The 18,727-nt window shown below is 36.5% G+C and overlaps 1 protein-coding gene and 1 pseudogene across 2 annotated transcripts in view; both read left to right on the forward strand.

The window, feature by feature from the left end:
• Nucleotides 1-18,727, forward strand: part of LOC103954319 (protein ACCELERATED CELL DEATH 6-like) — a 32,146-nt gene that overhangs the window by 8,580 nt on the left and 4,839 nt on the right. The gene's annotated exons all lie outside the window — the stretch shown is intronic.
• On the forward strand, nucleotides 7,399-10,409 carry LOC103954352 (annotated as a pseudogene).

The following is an 18,727-nucleotide window of genomic DNA, read 5'->3' on the forward strand; positions in this document are numbered from 1 at the left end:
TAATATCCTCAAATATTATGTTTTATAATGCATTAGAGTTTGGTGACGATCCAACATCGATTCATAAAATGATCATGTGATGTATTGTAATGAAACTAAGTTCAAACAAGCAACCACGTCATACAAATATCAATTCAAAGATAAGGATATTAATTTAGTGTAACATAGCATTGGTGGCTCACTGGCCATGCACCACTGCACGTGTCGCCGCTGGTGGCAGTTTCCGACGAATGGAAACCCAATTTTTTGACTAACTCTAAAAATTACCAAATTTTACATACATGTACAGCTCAATGAGAGGAACAACTTTCATACCTGGGCTGAAGTCCAATTCGGTTGGAAAGTGCTCGGAATTACCTTGAACCCGTTGGAACCCTAGAAATGGGTGGCTTAGATCCGTCATCTCCGATGCTCTGCCGCCCCTACAGTTGTTTGGGCTTTGTTCCAAGCCTTAAGAGGATTCTATAAGTGGTGGTGATTGAAGGAAATTGTTTCAGAATTGATGGATCAACGACAAATAACCCTCACACCCACCGGTGCGGTTTTTCCCAAATTCAAGGCTACTTTTCCTAAATTTTTGGATGGAATTGGTAGAGGGAAGGCCGTGGGGTATTTCTTAGGTGTTGTCTCTACATAATTCGCTGGAATTTGGCCCGAAAAAGCATTGGAAACTCTTGTTTCCGTCGGGTCAGGTCACCAAAAAGAAACGAGTTGAGGGGGAAATCCGATTATCTACCCCTCTCCCCCTCTTATTCCCCTCCCATCTTCTCTCTTGATTCAGCTGTTTCTCCCCTTATTTCCCTCATTTCCCTCATTTCTCTCTTCTTTCTCCAATCACGGCCACACACGTGGCACACAGATAATTGCTCCAGCAATCTGGAGTCTTCTAGATGAGGGCCAAAATTACAATAATGTCCCTAACTTTAAACGTTAATAACTTTTCTGTTATAACTCCGTTTCACGAACGGTTTGCGCCTATATGTTCGTGAGATCGAGCTCTATTCGAAAAGATAAATTATGATCTAGAACAGTCTATGAATTTTAAATAATTAATTTCCAAACTTCACTCTTCGTAATTAGTCAAATTTAAAAATCTAAATGTAAATAACTTAATAAAATTTTTCGAAATAATATAAAATCTTGATAATACAAATATGTAGATTGTAACAGTGAAATCCAGGAACAGGATTTCACACGCCTAGCACAGCCTAGGCCCTGCCTAGGCGCTAGGCAGCTGACCATTGCCCCGATTAATGCTAGGTGTTTGAAAATTAAGAAAGGGGGACTAGATCTGTTGAGGCGCCCGCCTAGATCGCCTAGGCACCCACCTAGCCTGCCCAGACTCGCGCCCACCTAGGTTACGAATCACTTAGCTGGAAAATAGATAACTTTCATTTTGCATTTTGTTTTTTTTCAATAAATTGTAAGAGCCTTGTTGAATACTTAAATGAACACACCTTATATGCTTATTCCCCATATTTTCATTATGTTCCAATACTTCATAACATATATGTCATTCTATTTTGTAGTTTATGGTGAAATTATATATATTTTAAGTATAAACAGACACTTATTTACACAAAATATAATAGATTTAGTTAAATCCGTCTAGTTTGCCTAGGCCTCGCCTAGCCGTCTAGATGTTAGGCCCCAGCTCGCAGCCCTATAACATCTTTTAGAACATTGATAATATGAATGGTTTTTATCATAAGTAAAAAGCTCTGTGATTTAAATAATAAGAGTTTTGAGTAGGAGTTCCTACTCATCTTTGAATAGTCAAGTAATGTTCATAAGAATAATACTTGGCCACTCAAAGGATGAGTAGGTACTCCTACTCAAAATTGTTTGTTGTCAATGTATAGAACTTCGTATTTATAATCAGAACCGTTCATATTATAAATCACCTGATAAAGATCTTCTTTGCAAAAAAATAACTAAAACTAAGATTGTTTAGTCATTGAACTGGATAAAAACAAATGAACGGAATTGGTAAAAACATTACAAGCCGTCTATGTATTTGCTAGAATAGATTGACTAAACGACCTTAGTTTTAATTCATTTTTTTTTGCAGAGATGATCTTTACAGTGTGATTAATAATATGAATGGTTTTGATCATAAGTACAAAGTAATTTGTGATTCAAATACTAAGAATTTTGAGTAGGAGTTCCTATTCATCTTTAAATGGTCAAGTAATGTTTATAACCATACTTAGCTACTTAAGGGATGAGTAGGAACTCCTACTCAAAATTGTTCATTGTCAATGTATAGAACTTCGTACTTATAATAAGAACCGTTCATATTATAAATTCATCCTATCACTACTAGAAATTTCGACTTTACTGACAAAATTAGTTTGTTAGCAAAAGTCAAAATTTGTTGGCAAAGAGTCTTTCCCAACGAAAAAATTCGTCGACCATGTCTCCTAAGAGTTTTCCCGACGACTTGTGGTATTTTGTCGGCTAAGTTCAATTTTTCCTGACAAAAACTTTTTTGTCGGCATTTCCATCTTTCCCGACAAATACTTTTGTCAATACAATGCTTTTAAGCTGACAAATAAAACTTTTCAGCCAACAAAATGTGTCCGTCACCATAGATATTTCCTCAGCACAATCTTCTCTCTTGACAAATTGGCTTCATCGGGAAAAATTTAATTTATAAAAAAAAATGCTATAATACTCAAAAACTACATATGCATATCAAAATACAATACATGAAATTGTTAGAAATAATATTTTATTGATTGATAAATTTCAAATGTACATCTAGAGTGCTTATACAAAAGCATCTGTCACACAATAAAATTATCCGTCATTCCTCCAAATTGACCGTCATTCCTCAAAATTGACTGCCATGTAGTATCACACCACATCTGCACCTGCAAATACACTGAAATCTGTGCAATTTACTAAAGGATGAAGAGCTGCACTGATATATAACAAAGCTTAAAATGAATCAGTTGAAAGGAAGAAAAAGTTATAATGCTCGAAAGGAATTAAGGAAGGCATTCTAACCCTATTTTGCAATTGCTCTTGGAGAATACGATCGTCTGTTGATTTTACCTACATGAAAGGTATAGTTAAAGGATGAGTTTCACGACAATTGGATGACAGCTAAAGTGATAGGAGAAGTTTAGGAATGAAACATTGCCCATTTTGTGTCGATAAAAAAACTGATATATAAAGCATACACTCACTCAAAAAACTGATATATAAAAAATGCACTCGCTTCCAACTCAAATCCCTTCTCATTGCACTAGGTCTACGTCATCAGACTCTTAACAATCTTTTGAAGAAATTATCTATTCTATTCTATTAAGAGAAGAGGGCTTGTCAACTTTTTGCCCTCACTTTTGAATATACATGTTGACATGAGGAGGACAATATTTATATAAGGAGAACAAAACAGTAATTATGTAATATTAAAAAAAATATGCACTTATTAAAAGAAATTGTTCACACACACAAAATGTGTGCTGTCTGCTAGTATGTAATTAAAACAAAGTTTCAGCTACTTTTTGCAAATAGTGAAACAAAATTGTACTACTACTTATGAAGCCTCACCACTTTCTTTAATCCGCTGTTCCAAAACCCTCATTTTCCTTCTCTTTTCATGGATATCACATTCCAAGTTCTCAATCTGTAAGCATGTATTGTTAAAATACACACACTTCCGCTGCTGCTCAAATGAAGCCGTAAAACTGTTAAACTACTTAGGATGTTGAGTGTTAAATGGAGATCATGAACCAGAAAGGCCTGTAAATTTTACATTATTTCTTGTAAAAATTGATTAGATTCAAATGAACATGATCTTATTTAAAGTCAGAGTACCGCAGTAAGATGGATCCAAATGACAAACTCCACAGATATATTCAATTAGTTCCAAATGTCAATTAATATTGGGTTAAATAGGCCATATCCAACATTCAACTAACAAGCGCAAGCCACTGTCTCTTCTTCTTTTTTGTTAACCAAGCATCACCCAATTCGACTCATCCGACACTAATTCTCGAGAAAAATAACATACCTGAAAATTGCTTCTCCAGAAACTCAATATAAGAAAACATAACACCAACACAAAATTAAGAGTCACACCTAATCGTAGTGCGAACGACTGAATCGATTTGGGGGTTAGGAATTAGGTCTAGGTTGGGAACTTAAGAGAACAAAAATTGAATCGATTTGGAGTGGAGCGACCGAAGAGCAAGTAACTAGAGAACAATAATTGAATCGATTTGGAGTGTGAGCGACCAAGGAGCAGAGAACAAAAATTGAATCGATTTGGGGTGTGAGCGAACGAAGAGGGGATTGTTAATTACGATGTGTTTGCGAGAGAAGAGAGAGAACAATGAACCAAAAGGTTTTCAGTTCACAGATAAACACGAAATCTTTTTCATTTTGAAAACAGGAGGGAGTTAATACCGCTATTTTTTTTTTTAACCTCAATTGATTCAATATAACACTGTTAACTATCCAAATAAAAACTCTGAAAAATAAAAGAAGAAAAGGAAAATAGCACCCCCATAGATATCCAAATTGAAATACAAACCCTCTCCAAATTGAAATAAAAACTCTGAGAAATAAGGGAGTTAATACCGAATCAACCTCGCTCCGTCCAAATTGAAATACAAACCCTCTCCTGTGATGACGCACCACCCTCCGACTACTCAAATTCAACACCCCCATTGATCTCGACTTTTTCAGCTATCTGACAGGGGTAAAATTAAACCGACAAAATAAAACTAAGATCATCTCCAACCGAAAGGTTCAGTGGGCCAGATGGCTGAAAATAACTTGAAAATCGTCTCTAATTGAGGGCTAGCTAGAGGGCTCATGGTTCCCATGGAATCTGAAAGGGCCAAATGGCTAATCGGCTAACCCAATCCAGCCAGCCCCGGGCTGGGCCAGATTTTTTAGTATTCTTGTCTGATATAACCGACAGAATTGTTAATTATTCTTGTCGGTTATATCCGACAGGAATGCTAGGCCAAATTTCAAATACAATGGCTAGCTGACGTCAGCCATCCATTATTTTTTAATTTTCTTTATTTTATTTACAATTTTTTTTTATTTACAAAATTTTTTAAAATTGTTTTTTTTTTAATTCTATTTTTTTCCTATAACTTCCTAAGCCATTATACTACATTAAATTAAATTAAGTAACATGAAACAACATTAAACAATATAAAACAACATTAAATAACATTAAATTTAAATAATAAATTATATTTGGACCTATGACCCTTTTGTCATCGGTTAGAGACGGTTTATTGTGATGGGGCTAAAACGAGCCTTATGGCCCTTTGGCCCTCGGTTGAAGATGGAGGCAAAAATGGCCCTGTACTATTCATTAAAATATTAATATCTTGGAGGGCCATAGGGCTAAAACGAGCCATCTGGCCAGCCTTCGGTTGGAGATGACCTAAACTGACTTAACCTAAAACGTTAGGGGCAAAATCGACAAGTAACGATATTATTTTGGTTGGGCCATTTTAGTTGGACTGATTTAGTATTGGACTTTGTACTAACCATTAAATAAAGTTATAATATGGTTTTTGATTAAAACTTAAAGTTTTCAAGCCATTTTATTAGTTTTCCTATTAAAATATTCATCGGAAGAAAGCTTTTGTGCCGATAAAATTTTCTTTGTCGGCTTAGAATTTGTCGGTAAAATAATATTTTCTAGTAGTGTATAAAGATCATCTCTGCAAAAAATCAATTAAAACTAAGATTATTTAGTCATTGAACTGTATAAAAACAAATGAACGGAATTGGTAAAAGCATTACAAGCCGTCTATGTATTTGCTAGAATAGATTGACTAAACGACCTTAGTTTTAATTCATTTTTTGTAGAGATGATTTTTGTAGTGTGATTAATAGTATGAACGGTTTGGATCATAAGTACAAAGTTCTGTGATTCAAATGCTAAGAGTTTTAAGTAGAAGTTCCTGCTAATCTTTCAATAGTCAAGTAATGTTCATAAGATCGATACTTGGCTACTCAAATGATAAGTAAGAACTCCTACTCAAAATTGTTCGTTGTCAATGCATAGAACTTCGTGTTTATATTCAAAACCGTTTATATTATAAATCACCCTACAAAGATTCTCTCTGCAAAAAATCAATTAAAACTAAGGTTATTTAGTCATTGAACTGTATAAAAACAAATGAACGGAATTGGTAAAAGTATTACAAGCCGTCTATGTATTTGTTTGAAGTCTTGCTATTGGAAACAAATATGTATCTCTTAATTTTTCAGCTTACCAAAAAACTATCACGTAGTGTTTTCATTTCATTTAAATCATAACGCATATATCTAATTAGCATATCGTACTAAAACCAAAAGCTGAGTTGACCTACCTTCATCATAAAATATAACTGAAATAGGAAAAAATCGATACTTGCACCAAATGATTCTCGATTCATGTCAAAACTTGAAATACATTTTAGGGGTTTTAGGGCAAACTACATTTCACAGCCTTGAAGTTTATGATAATTTTCAAAATTGGTCATGAAAGTATTAAAATTGTAACAATTTATGTCTTTGGTCGTTTTAATTGTTTGATCTTTCGCTAAATTGATAACATAGTGAGTGCAAGATCCTTATATGGATTAATTTGTAAGCCATGTTTGCACGATATTGACAAAAAAAAAAAAAAAAAAAAAAAAACTCATCAATCTAATAGAGGATTAGATATCCGAAGATACAAAATGTATAAATTGATGCAATTTCAAAATTTCAAGGCGTAATATGAGAAAATTTGAACCTCATGACCATTTAGAAAATCATCTCAAACGTAAATGCTGTAAAATATATTTAGTCTTATATTAATGTGGAACATTGTGTAAGTTTTTAACGAAGAACAGTAACACCATGATTTATGAAGAAATAATGAGTAAACTGATGATCTCCTCCCTGAACTTTCATCTAACCTTCTATTTACCCCCTAAACTTTTAAATTGGAAAATAAAGGACTTAAAAGTAATTTTTTTGGCCGATTTCTCCATTCTATTAGTTTTTCAATCATTTCATCCAAATTTTTGTTAAATGAAAACATGTGCACAACATGTGAGGGCAATTTGGTCATTTCGTTCTTTAAAATAATTGAAAACTCTAAATTTCTAAAATGTTGACCTGTGCAAATTTGTGTGATTCAATAGATTTTGTGTCTGAAGGTCTAGCAAAGTGATGCTTTTGTTCTCAAAGGAGGGTTACATGGTATGCACGTGATAAGAGTCAACATTAATTTGAATGTAATCTATGGAAAACTAACGGTAGGGGGACATCGGCCAAAAAATTAGTTCAAGCCGTTGATTTTCCAATTTCAAAGTTTATGGGGGTACATTGAAAGTTAGGTGAAAATTCAAGGAAAAATTGATAGTTTACTCAGAAATAATTTGGTCGGAAACACGCCCATCAATCATTTCCTGCCCATCGATGAAACCACTCTTTGTGCTCTCTGCTCTCCCCCTTCCTCTCGTTGCAAGCTCTCTCAATAAGCTTTCACTCTCAGGCTCTCAGCCTTCCTTTCAATTTCAAAGTTCGAACCTCTCCCGCAAGTCGAAAGTTGCAAGCTTCATCCTACTTCCTTCTCTGTTCCTTAACCCCTAGTGTTTGTGGGGTTTAAGAGTTGTGTGGTAAATCCTCAACGGCTTTCGAATTCAGATTGTTTGTCTATTTGGTTTTAATATGTGATTTGTTTTTGTTTATTCAACACTGATAATTTATAGGCATTTTTGTATAGTCTTTCATTTCTTGTCTCTCTTTTATTATACTGTTTCTTGCTGCTCGTAGTTTTAAGCAGTAAGAATTTGATCACCTGTGTAATCAGAGCAATCGGACGCGTCAAATGCAACTAATGCACTTGAATATAAAAGATGAAAAGAAAAATAGTGAGGTCAAGGCAGTACATTTTTGGACAAATTTCCTTTGAAAGAGATGTAATGTTCGTGTGTCCGTTGAAAAGCCGTCTGAATGTATTGAATCCACTGAAGGAATGTAGAAAGGGAGCATCTTTCTCACCATTACCATCGTATGCCGTTTTCTTTTCTAGGTCTCTAGCTTCATAGATAGCAAGGAGACAGATGTGGGGGCACCTTCCAAAACCACTTGAGCACATAAAGACGTTGAGGCATTCTTCTAAGTGTACATGGATTTCTTTCTTTTCTTACTCATACTCGGATGCTCCTCACAAAAGATCAAAGCTTGCTCCTCTGCAGGTTTCTACATTTCCACTTCTCTCTCATCAGTCCTTATTCTTGCCTGACCTTTTCAATTTATACTTCTTTTCTAAACCAATGTATCTTAGAATATTTAGAATTTTTTGTTCTTTCTAGGTAGGAAAGGAGAATGGTAGACAGGTTTAGGCTTTATGCTAAAGGGGGTGGTGGCGGCAGTGGTTGCACCAGTACTCGCCGCAGTCGACATGATCGCCATGGCAAACCTGATGGTAGGTTCTCTATTGTAGTTCAATGTCTATATTCATCTTTTGCTTCAGGGGCTTGTTATGTGTTTAATTCAATCTAACCTCGGAGTTGACATGATCGCCGTGGCAGACCTGATGGTAGATTTTTCTTTTTGGAAATTGTGAGAATTTCTGTTTTGTGGCGTTTCTGCAATTTCCATCTAACCTCGGAGCTAATGTAGGTGGGAATGGTGGAAGAGGTGGTGATGTGATTTTGGAATGTTCTCCAACATGTTGGGACTTCAGCGGTTTGCAACCTCGCCTTGTATATCTAATTCTTATCTTTCTCATCTTTCTGAACCATGCATATAGGTTTATGCTCCATCATGGATTCAAATGAGTAAAGTAATGTTGTTCCGCAGATTGGACAGAGAGGGGGACATGGATCCTCAAAGAATAAAATTGGCACCAGAGGAGCAGATAAGGTTTATTTGTGTTTAGGAGTTCTTGGTACCTGCATGATTGTATCATGTAGTTTTTCGTATGCTAGGTTGGAACCAGAAAGCTGAAATTTACTGTCAAAATCTTTTACTTTTGTAGGTTGCCCAAGTGCCCGTTGGTGCCGTGATTCATCTTTTGAAGGGTGAAACTCCTTGTGTTGTTGAAAGACAAATTCCTAAAGATTTGGATCCATGGGAAATTCTAGGTACCCTATTAGTGATGTAACTGGATCTGACCAGCACTCAATGCTCATGGCCTGAATACGGCGTAGGTTAGTGACTGCTCATCCTCTCAACCAGACAGAACTGTCGAGGAATCAGCTGGTATGAAGGAAACCACCGAAGTGGGATCAACTGATGTTTATTCTCAATCTTTATTTACTTCGCCTGAGAGTTGCTAAGAATATGAGACAGAGAAAAAAAGATCAAATTCAGCACAAAGTTGCTGAATTAACTGTACAGGGTCAACGAGTAATTATTGCTTGTGGAGGGGGAAGGGGTATGGGAAATGTGTCCTCTGTGAAAGTATTTGATGATGAGGAGTCGTCCCTTCGTGTTGGTTTGCCTGTTTCAGAAGCTGTTCTTATACAAGAGCTGAAGAGCACTGCTGATGTGAGCCTCGTTGAAATGCCAAATGCTGGCAAAAGCACTCTGTTAGGGGCTATATTGAGGGCAAGGCCTTCAGTGGGCCATTATGCCTTCACAACTCTTAGTCCCAATTTGGGGAATCGGAACTTCGAAGACTTCTCACTCACAGTTGCAGATAATCCCGGACTCATCGAGGGTGCCCACGAAAATCGTGGACGTGAACATGCATTCCTGCAATACATAGAACGCACAAAACTTCTAGCTTATGTGGTAGACTTGGCTTCTGGATTGGACGGTAGAATTGGAATCCCACCTTAGGAACAACTTTGGGATTTAGTTTTTGAACTCGAGTACCACCTAGAAGGTTTATCTAACTGTCCATCCTTGATAGTAGCAAATAAAATAGATAAGGACGGTGGGGAAGAAGCGTATGAAGAATTGGAAAGAAGGTTGCAAGATGTTTCTATCTTCCCTGTCTGTGCTGTTCTGGAGGACGGAGTGAGTGCCAGAGGTAAAACTTGCTCTAAAGAAGCTTATGAATAGTGAAATATCAGACAGACTCGTTTTAGATAAAATCACGGTTGGTTAAAGGTTAATGATACTTCTACAACAAAAAATATTGTTTCGCGGCATAGCAGAAGGATGATTTATTGGATTGTTCAGTTTCAGTTGTAGACTTACGTTGTTTTGCAGTCATCCGAAGTTTTGCACACTAGCATCATACTCGGTTTAGAAGAAAAATCTGCTGGGCAATCATATTGTATCTGTGGTTTTATCAACCGTTCAAAAACCAACATGTATTAAGAAACATCACTTTTGTACAGTTTCAGTATACCTATGTATATATTGCAACTGAAAACAAAATTTCAATTATGAACACTGGATTTTTCTTTTCGGTGGTCAGACGCGTCACGTTAAGGTTTAGGGTTTACTGGTTAGGGGTAGCCTGGCTTCCTCCACAAACAAAATAACAAATAGTTCATGACACTGACATGCAGGAGAACTTTTTTAGTGCGACGATCACATCTCAATGTTGTTACTAATCCATATATTGTTATATAAATGAACAACATGATTGGTAATACTGCGTGACGGTATTATATGTAAAGTTCTAGTGAATGACAATGAGTGTTTGATATTGCTTGGATAACAAGTAACTTGTTCTATGAGTTATGACATGCCCCGATCCCGATATTTCCCGAATACTAGGATAGGCACGTGCTAGCCGACACCCGAGGGTGACGAAAGCCATTTATTGAGTGCAAATACTAAAAACAAGGGATAGATAAGGCTTATAAATATAAAAGAATATGAATATGCATTTAAGGAACGTGTTCAGAGCATACAACTAACTAGAACACTAAAAGAAATAATATAAAATTGAATGAAACAAAGAATGGATCCTACACCGAGAGGACTCGAAGATGCCAATACGGAAGTGCCTTGACGTCGGGATTGTACGTCTCGATTCTAAGTCCTGAAGGGGGTGCAAAACAAACATGAGTGGACCAAGTTGATACACACACACACACACACACACACACACTAAAACAATTATCAACGTACTAACCCCCAAGTTTTATGAAAACACATATATATCATGATAAACATAGGTTTTCCAAAACCTAGCACGCCGTGCAATGTCTCAAATCATAACTTGTATATATAATAATCACTAGTAAATGTCTGATAACCCCCAGGCCCCATGCCGGCTCCTCGTCTCTGAGCAGACAGTCAGAGTAAAATACACTCCAGGCCCCATGCTAGCTCCCTATCCATGTGCTAAATAGCCAGAGGAAACACACTTCAGGCCCTATGCCAACACCAAATCGTCGCCCGGGACGGATCGGAATCTATTCCTACGCCCCGTAACGGAAATGACCACTAGGTAAGTACAAAACTAGTGAACATACATATATTGAAAAGCAACCTCATAGTATAAAGTCATCCATCATCTATACTATAAAGAAGTGTTCTAAACATGTTCTAAATATCATATCGTCATCCATCGGATATTTTATAAGAACATGGGTTATAGGAAAAATAGTAATAATTCAAACTAGCCTCAGTAAGCATGTTATCTCGTAAAACATTTCATAAAACATAGTCATCAAATCATGATTTTCATGTATGCATTTTTACTATCAAAACATGCATTTTTAGAAGGGGTCCACTCACATTAATTAGCTGCCAAAGAGTCACGCAACTAGCAAAGACGGAAACGCTGCAACTAATTGCCCCTAAACACATAAATGATACATTTAGTCAAACTCTACTCAAACAACTGAATTTGGGAAAACGAACTTCAGAAACGGGTTCAGGACGTCGAAATTAGCCTAGGACAGGTCTCGAACGAAAACCCAAAAAGTCAACGTTTACCTTTGACGTGTCAAAGTCAAAGTCAGCGGTCAGTTAAAGTCAACAGGTTCGGGTCGGTCAATGGGTCAGGTCAACCCGGGTCAAAGGTCAACAGGGATTGGGCTTAAACTTTTAGGTGGGTTGGGTTTAGGTTAATGGGTTAATGGGTTAAGGGTTTAGTTTCAAACAAATAAAATACATAAATAACTAAAAGGGTTCCAAGGCCCAAAGGCCATATCTAATGGTTCTGGGTCAATGGGCCAAAGGCCCTAAGCTGCACAAAAGGGGCTTGGACTTAAAGGCCCGGCCCAGTTCCTTTGGGTTTTTATAAAACTAAATAAATAAATATAAATAAATTAAAGAATTTGGGTTGGATTTAAAAGGATAACGGGCCTAAGGCCCTAGGTTTGGCACGGCCCAAAGGGGGCCTGGTTCAAAAGGATTTGGGCTTGAAAGCCCGACCGGAGTTCAGAACATGGGTCGTCAGACCCAATTGAAAGAGAAGGATTTCGGCCGGGAAACTAAACAAACTTTAAACGCTCAAAACTTTGTCAATACTCAACAAGATCAAGTAACTCAAAAACAGAAATCATAGCTCTCGACGAGATGAAGAGAATCGTACCTCACACGACATCTAAATCGCCGTGGTTTGGCCGAAAAATGCCTCGAAAGCCTCGGAGATCGCTGAAAACTTGGTAAGATTCAAATGGATATAACTTCTTCAATATTCAACGAAATTGGGTGAAACAAAAAGGAGAGTTGTAGTACTCAGCCAAACAAAGAGATTGATACCTTGCATGCCGGCCAACTCAACGTAGTTTGGTTGAAAATTGTCTCGAAAGAGGCAGTGCTCCTAGCAGGAAAATCTGGAAAACACTTTCCCGAGTTACTTTGGTGTTTAAACCATACCACAACAACTCAAACACTATCTAACACAATAACAAGCACGATCTAAGGAGATTTAGGTGTGCTCTGCACTTACCTCGTCGGAGATCTCGTGCATAGTGATTGTGCACAGTGCCGAGATGGATAGTGAAGGTGAGGGAGAGGAAGTTGAAGCTCAAATGATGAAGATGATGGTTAAGTCCTCCTGATTGCTGTGTGTGCGTATGTTTGGGTGTGTGTGTGTGTGTTCTTGTCGGAGAGGAGCAACGAGAGGGGGGAGTAACAGAGGGAGATAGTACGGGTAGAGAAGAGAGAGTGAGTGAGAAGAGATAGAGACTTTTCAGAAAAAAAAATAAAAGAAAAGGGAAAGGGAACTAGGGGACAAAACAAGGGGTGGGCCCCTTGGGCTCACCAATTAAGACCAAAAACCATTATTTTAAACAAAAGAAACCCAACCAAAGTGAAAATACGAAAATACCCTTTTTGTTCTGTAAATCCCGGGACGGGTTGTTACAAGTTATTTGATATACGAGTGATATAGTTGGTCTCTACTTCATAAGGATTATGGAGTTTTATATCCATGCAACTAACTTAAACAAATCCTGATAAGGGTTTAATGCAAAGATGTTGAATCATGATAGACTCTAATAAGGGTATACAACCATTGATAGGCCAGTGGTGTAACCCTAACTGATTTATATAAATATATCAAGTCGTAGTCCCTGCTCCCATACGTGAAAAACCCTAAGAGACTACTGAGACCTATTCACATAGTAAGACAACTATTGAGTAGTGGGAGTAGAAGACTAGCTTGCAACTTAGACATGGCATCGAACACAGGTAAGTGTTCATATGATTACTTTCTGGTAAGTGTTGTATTATACTTGAAGAAGGAATTGTCATGTAATCCTAGTACCTAATTGATATAGTTCTGGCTTATAAGTTTTATTAAACTGCTTACATATGGTATCAGAGCCACTCAACATGGCTAGGGTTCATACTAAAGTCTTACGCTATCAAATAATTTTGAGATATTGTGCATTCTGCTGCAAACCTTTTATCAAGACTAATAAAGTTTAAATTCCTTATCAAATACATGCGTATACATATATTATAAACAAAATGATGTGTTTGCTCAAGTTTTATCAGGAAAAGATTATCTAACAATGGCAGAGATGAATATACACAAATGCCAGTGGAGATATACAAGACTGTAGGGTTCATGTTATCGCATGAACAACTAAAACAAGAGAACAATAACTATTCTGCTCAAAAGTGTTTAGTTTATTGTTTTGTCTTGTGAATCAAATATATGGAGATGGTGACTCATTTAAGAATGATTAAATGATAATCTGCCCAAAAGTGTTTACTATTCAGTTTAATTAAATGATTCAATGTATCATGGAACAATGAGATTGACAAGATTACATTATTCATCTGCTCAAAAGTGTTGAAAACATGTAAATTGACCTTGTATCTTATTTTCTAGCTATACAAAATTAATATGAACAACATCTGTCTAAAGATGTTGCTGTGTTCATATGCCTACTGATGAAATGAGAAAACAGTATGTAAAAGTTGTCTCACTATATGTTAAGATGCTGATTGAGATTTTTGACACAAAGAATTTTTTGTTTATGTTTATCACAGCTCTGTATATGACCTCTCTTAACTTCAACAACATTGAAACTCTTACTGGTTCTAACTTTAAGAAGTGGAAATAGGATGTAGAGATAGTTTTAGGACTAATGGACCTTGACCTAGCATTGAGAGGAGACAAATCTGCAACCTTGACAGATAAAAGCACGGCTGAGGAAAAACTGAAATTTGACAAGTGGGAAAGGGCCAATAGAATGTCTCTGATGATTATGAAGAAAGCCATGACACAACCTGCCAAATGAGGGATTCCAAAGCTTGACAATGCCAAGACGTTTCTAGCAGCTATTGGGGAAAAATTCATGGAATCAGAAAAGGCTGAGACAGGTACACTCCTCACATAGCTTACCTTTATGAAGTTTGATGGCACTAGGAGCATGAGGGAGCACATTCTCAGAATGGTTGATCTTTCTCTGAAGCTGAAAGACTTAGAGGTACCCATGACTGATCAATTTTTGGTTCATATGGCTTTAAACTCACTATCTGCTAAGTATGGTTAGCTTAAGGTGTCGTACAACACACAAAAAGACAAATGGGGGATAAATGAATTAATTTCAATGTGTGTACAAGAAGAGGATCAACTTAAAGCTGACAAGACTGGTGAAGTGAATTTGGTGCAAATGGAGAAAAGGACCAAACCCCTCAATGCTGGTTCATCGTTTTCCGTTGGTAAGAAGAAGAAAAATATAATTTCTTCTTCTTTTAAAAATGCTAACACCTCTAAAGGATCTTTCAAATTTAAACCAGTGAACACTGAGATAGAAAAGGAAAAGGAATGTTGTTTTTGCAAAGAGTCAGGTCATTTGAGAAAGAACTGCATTGGTTTCAAAAATTGGCTCACAAAGAAAGGTAAAATAACAAATGTTTTTGTCTGTGTAGAGTCTAATTTGATTTATATTCCTCTTGAAAGTTGGTGGTTTGATACTGGATGCTCCATTCACATAACTAATTCTTTGCAGGGCTTCTCAAAAACAATGGAAGTAAACAATGAAGTCTACAATGTCTATGTTGGGAATGGGAGTAAGGCTGCTATCGAGTCTATTAGGAGTGTCAAATTAGTTATGTCATCTGGTTTCATTTTAGATTTGAATCCAGTACTTTATGTACCTTTAATGAGAAGGAGTTTAATTTATGCATCCAAGTTAGTTCAGCTAGGTATTTCTTTTGTTGGGGATGATAAAAGTGTAAGGTTTTTCGAATCAAATAATATGAATTCCTTGCTTGGTATTGCTCATTTACAAACTGATATGTGGCAAATGGAATGTTCATGTGTGCATGAATGTTTTAATGTTCAAAGTATTGGTTCTAAGAGGATGCTCACTTTTGAAAAATCCTCTATTCTTTGGCACAAGAGGTTGGGGCACATTTCGAAAGAAAGAATCATCACTCTGTGCAAACACAACTTATTACCTCAATTGGATTTTAATGATTTTCAAACCTACACAGATTGTTTTAATGGAAAACTTACCAACACAAGGAAAATAGGTTCAACCCACAATCAACATTTACTTGAATTCATTCACATTGACATTTGTGGACCTTTTCCAAACAAAACCATATGTGGAAAGTCATATTTTACCACTTTCATTGATGACTTTTCACGCTTTGCTTTCGTTTACTTGATTTCTGAAAAATCTGAAGCTTTAGATTGTTTTAAAGTCTTCAGGTTAGATGTTGAAAAATAATTAGAAAAATACATTAAAATAGTAAGATCCAATAAAGGTGGCGAGTATTTTGGCAGATATACTGAAGCTGGACAGCACAAAGGTCCATTTGCTACATACATTCAAGACAACAACATAGTAGATCAATACACCGCGCGGAGAGGAAGAACAGGACCTTAAAAGACATGATACGATCAATGTTTACACAATCAAATCTACCTATATTTCTGTGGGGGAAAGCGTTGAAAATTGCTAACTACATCATCAATAGAGTACTAAACAAGTCAATGATAGTAGTGCCTTTTGAAGCCTGGACTGGGAGAAGACCAAGCTTTAAGCGCTTTCATATATGGGGTTGTAAAGCCGAGGCACGGTTTTATAATCCAAATGAAAGGAAACTTGATCCGAGAATAACAAGTTGCAGGTTTATTGGTTATTCAGAGATATCGAAAGGGTTTAAATTTTATTGTCTTCATGGTCCCTCTCGAATAATGGAAACTCACAACGCAAAGTTTGTAGAAGAATATGATGATTTGAGTTCATGAGTCATTACTTCACATTCACTTGAGTTTGAAGAACTGAGCAACAATGACACTTCCTTGTTTGATTAGCGAGAAATAACATTGTAGATGTCAACAATTTCTCCATCACAAGTGTTTTCAATCCCACTTGATACACAAACTGAAGCACATGTCTCATTCACTGAAGAGGGAACTTCACATAATGCTACTGAAACCAATGACATAAATAAAGAGATTTATGAGCAGCTACTGAATATCCCCACTGCAGAAAATAAACTTCCACTTGAAGTACCAGCTGCTGAAAATGTTAGAAGGTCCCAAAGAACTAGGAAAACAGTTATGCTTCCAGATTTTGTATACTTAAATGAAGCAGAATATAGTTTGGGAGATGAAGATGATCCTGCCACGTATCACCAAGCCATTACTAGCATGAGGGCACCACTATGGCACCAAGCAACAACTGAAGAGATTGAATCAATGAACAAAAACCAGGTTTAGAGCCTTGTACCAAAACCTGCAGATGTTACAAAGACAGTAGGTTGCAAATGGATCTTTAAGACCAAAAGAGACTCACAAGACAATGTTGACAAACATAAGGCAAGGTTAGTGGGTAAAGGTTTCACTCAAATAGAAGGGATCGATTACAATGAAACCTTATCTCCCATGTCCACAAAGGATTCTATACGAGTGATTCTAGCTTTATCTGCTTATTTTGACCTAGAACTTCATCAAATGGATGTTAAGACCACTTTTCTCAATGGCAATCTTGAAGAAGACATCTATATGCACCAGCCACCAGGATTTTTTGAAAGGGGGAAGGAGTCAATGATCTGTAAATTAAACAAATCCATTTATGGATTGAAACAAGCCTATCAACAATGGAACAAGAAGTTTGATCAAGTTATGTTTGCATTTGGCTTTCATGAAAACAAGATGGATGAGTGTGTGTATCTCAAGATAAGTGGTTCTAAAGTTGTTTGATTGCTAGTTCATAAATGACTTTTCTACAATCAACCAAATAAATGTTAGCCAACAGTTTCAACATGAAAGATTTGGGAGAAGCCAAACTTGTTTTGGGAATCGAGATTGTTAGAGACAGAATCAAGAAAGCTCTTGGACTTTCTCAAAGATTTTATATTGATAGAATAACCAAGAGATTTAATATAGAAAATTGCTCCAGTGGTGAATTGCCAATTGGGAAAGGAGACAAGTTCAGTAGTGATCAAAGTCCTAAGAATGATCTGGAAAGAGACATCATGAAAACCAAGCCTTATGCATCACTTGTGGGCAGTTTAATATATGCTTAAGCATGCACGAGGCCAGACTTACCATTTGCAGTAAGTATACTGGGAAGATTTCAATCAAATCCTAGGGTAGCTCATTGGGCTGCAGCCAAGAAAGTGCTGATTATATGTTTATCTACAGTCAAGTTGATGAGTTAGAATTGGTGGCCTACACTAATTCAGATTTTGCAGGGTGTGTTGATGATAGGAGATCACCAATGGATATTTATTCATACTTGTTGGTGGTGTGATATCGTGGAAAAGTGCCAAGCAAAAGTCGATTACATCGTCAACAATGGAAGTTGAATTCATTGGTTGTTATGCAGCAACCAAGCAAGCAATGTGGTTGAGGAATATGATAAAAGGATTGGAAGTTGTGGACATAATTGATAGGTCATTAAAGTTGTTTTGTGATAATAAGGCAACTGTGTTTTTCTCGAAGAACAACAAGAGATCTTTGGCAAACATATTGATGGACATGAAATACTTGAAGGTGATGGATAAAGTTAAGAAATAGACTATCGATATTCAACATATAAGCACGACTCTTATGGTGGCAGATCCCATGACTAAAGCCTTACTAGTGGGAGTATTCAAGAACCATGTTTTCAATATGGGTGTTAGAGAGACTTTTGAATCAGTTAATGAGTGGGAGCAAACACTTGATTAACTGTGACAGTCATGCTTGAATATGTTTATTTTGTTGGTCAGTACTCTAATTATTTTGATTCAATCAACATATAGTATGTTTTGATGTTTTCAATCATATTTTATCTTAACAGCTAATGTGCTTATTTTGTGAACCATTGTTTTGTTTAATGGTTTTTGTCATCATGACTTTGCTGGCAACATTGTGCTTTAAGTTAAATGT

The sequence above is a fragment of a genome, unplaced genomic scaffold (assembly GCF_019419815.1).
Source record: "Pyrus x bretschneideri cultivar Hongxiangsu unplaced genomic scaffold, Pyrus_bretschneideri_v1 Contig5, whole genome shotgun sequence".
Classification (NCBI taxonomy): Eukaryota; Viridiplantae; Streptophyta; class Magnoliopsida; order Rosales; family Rosaceae; genus Pyrus; species Pyrus x bretschneideri.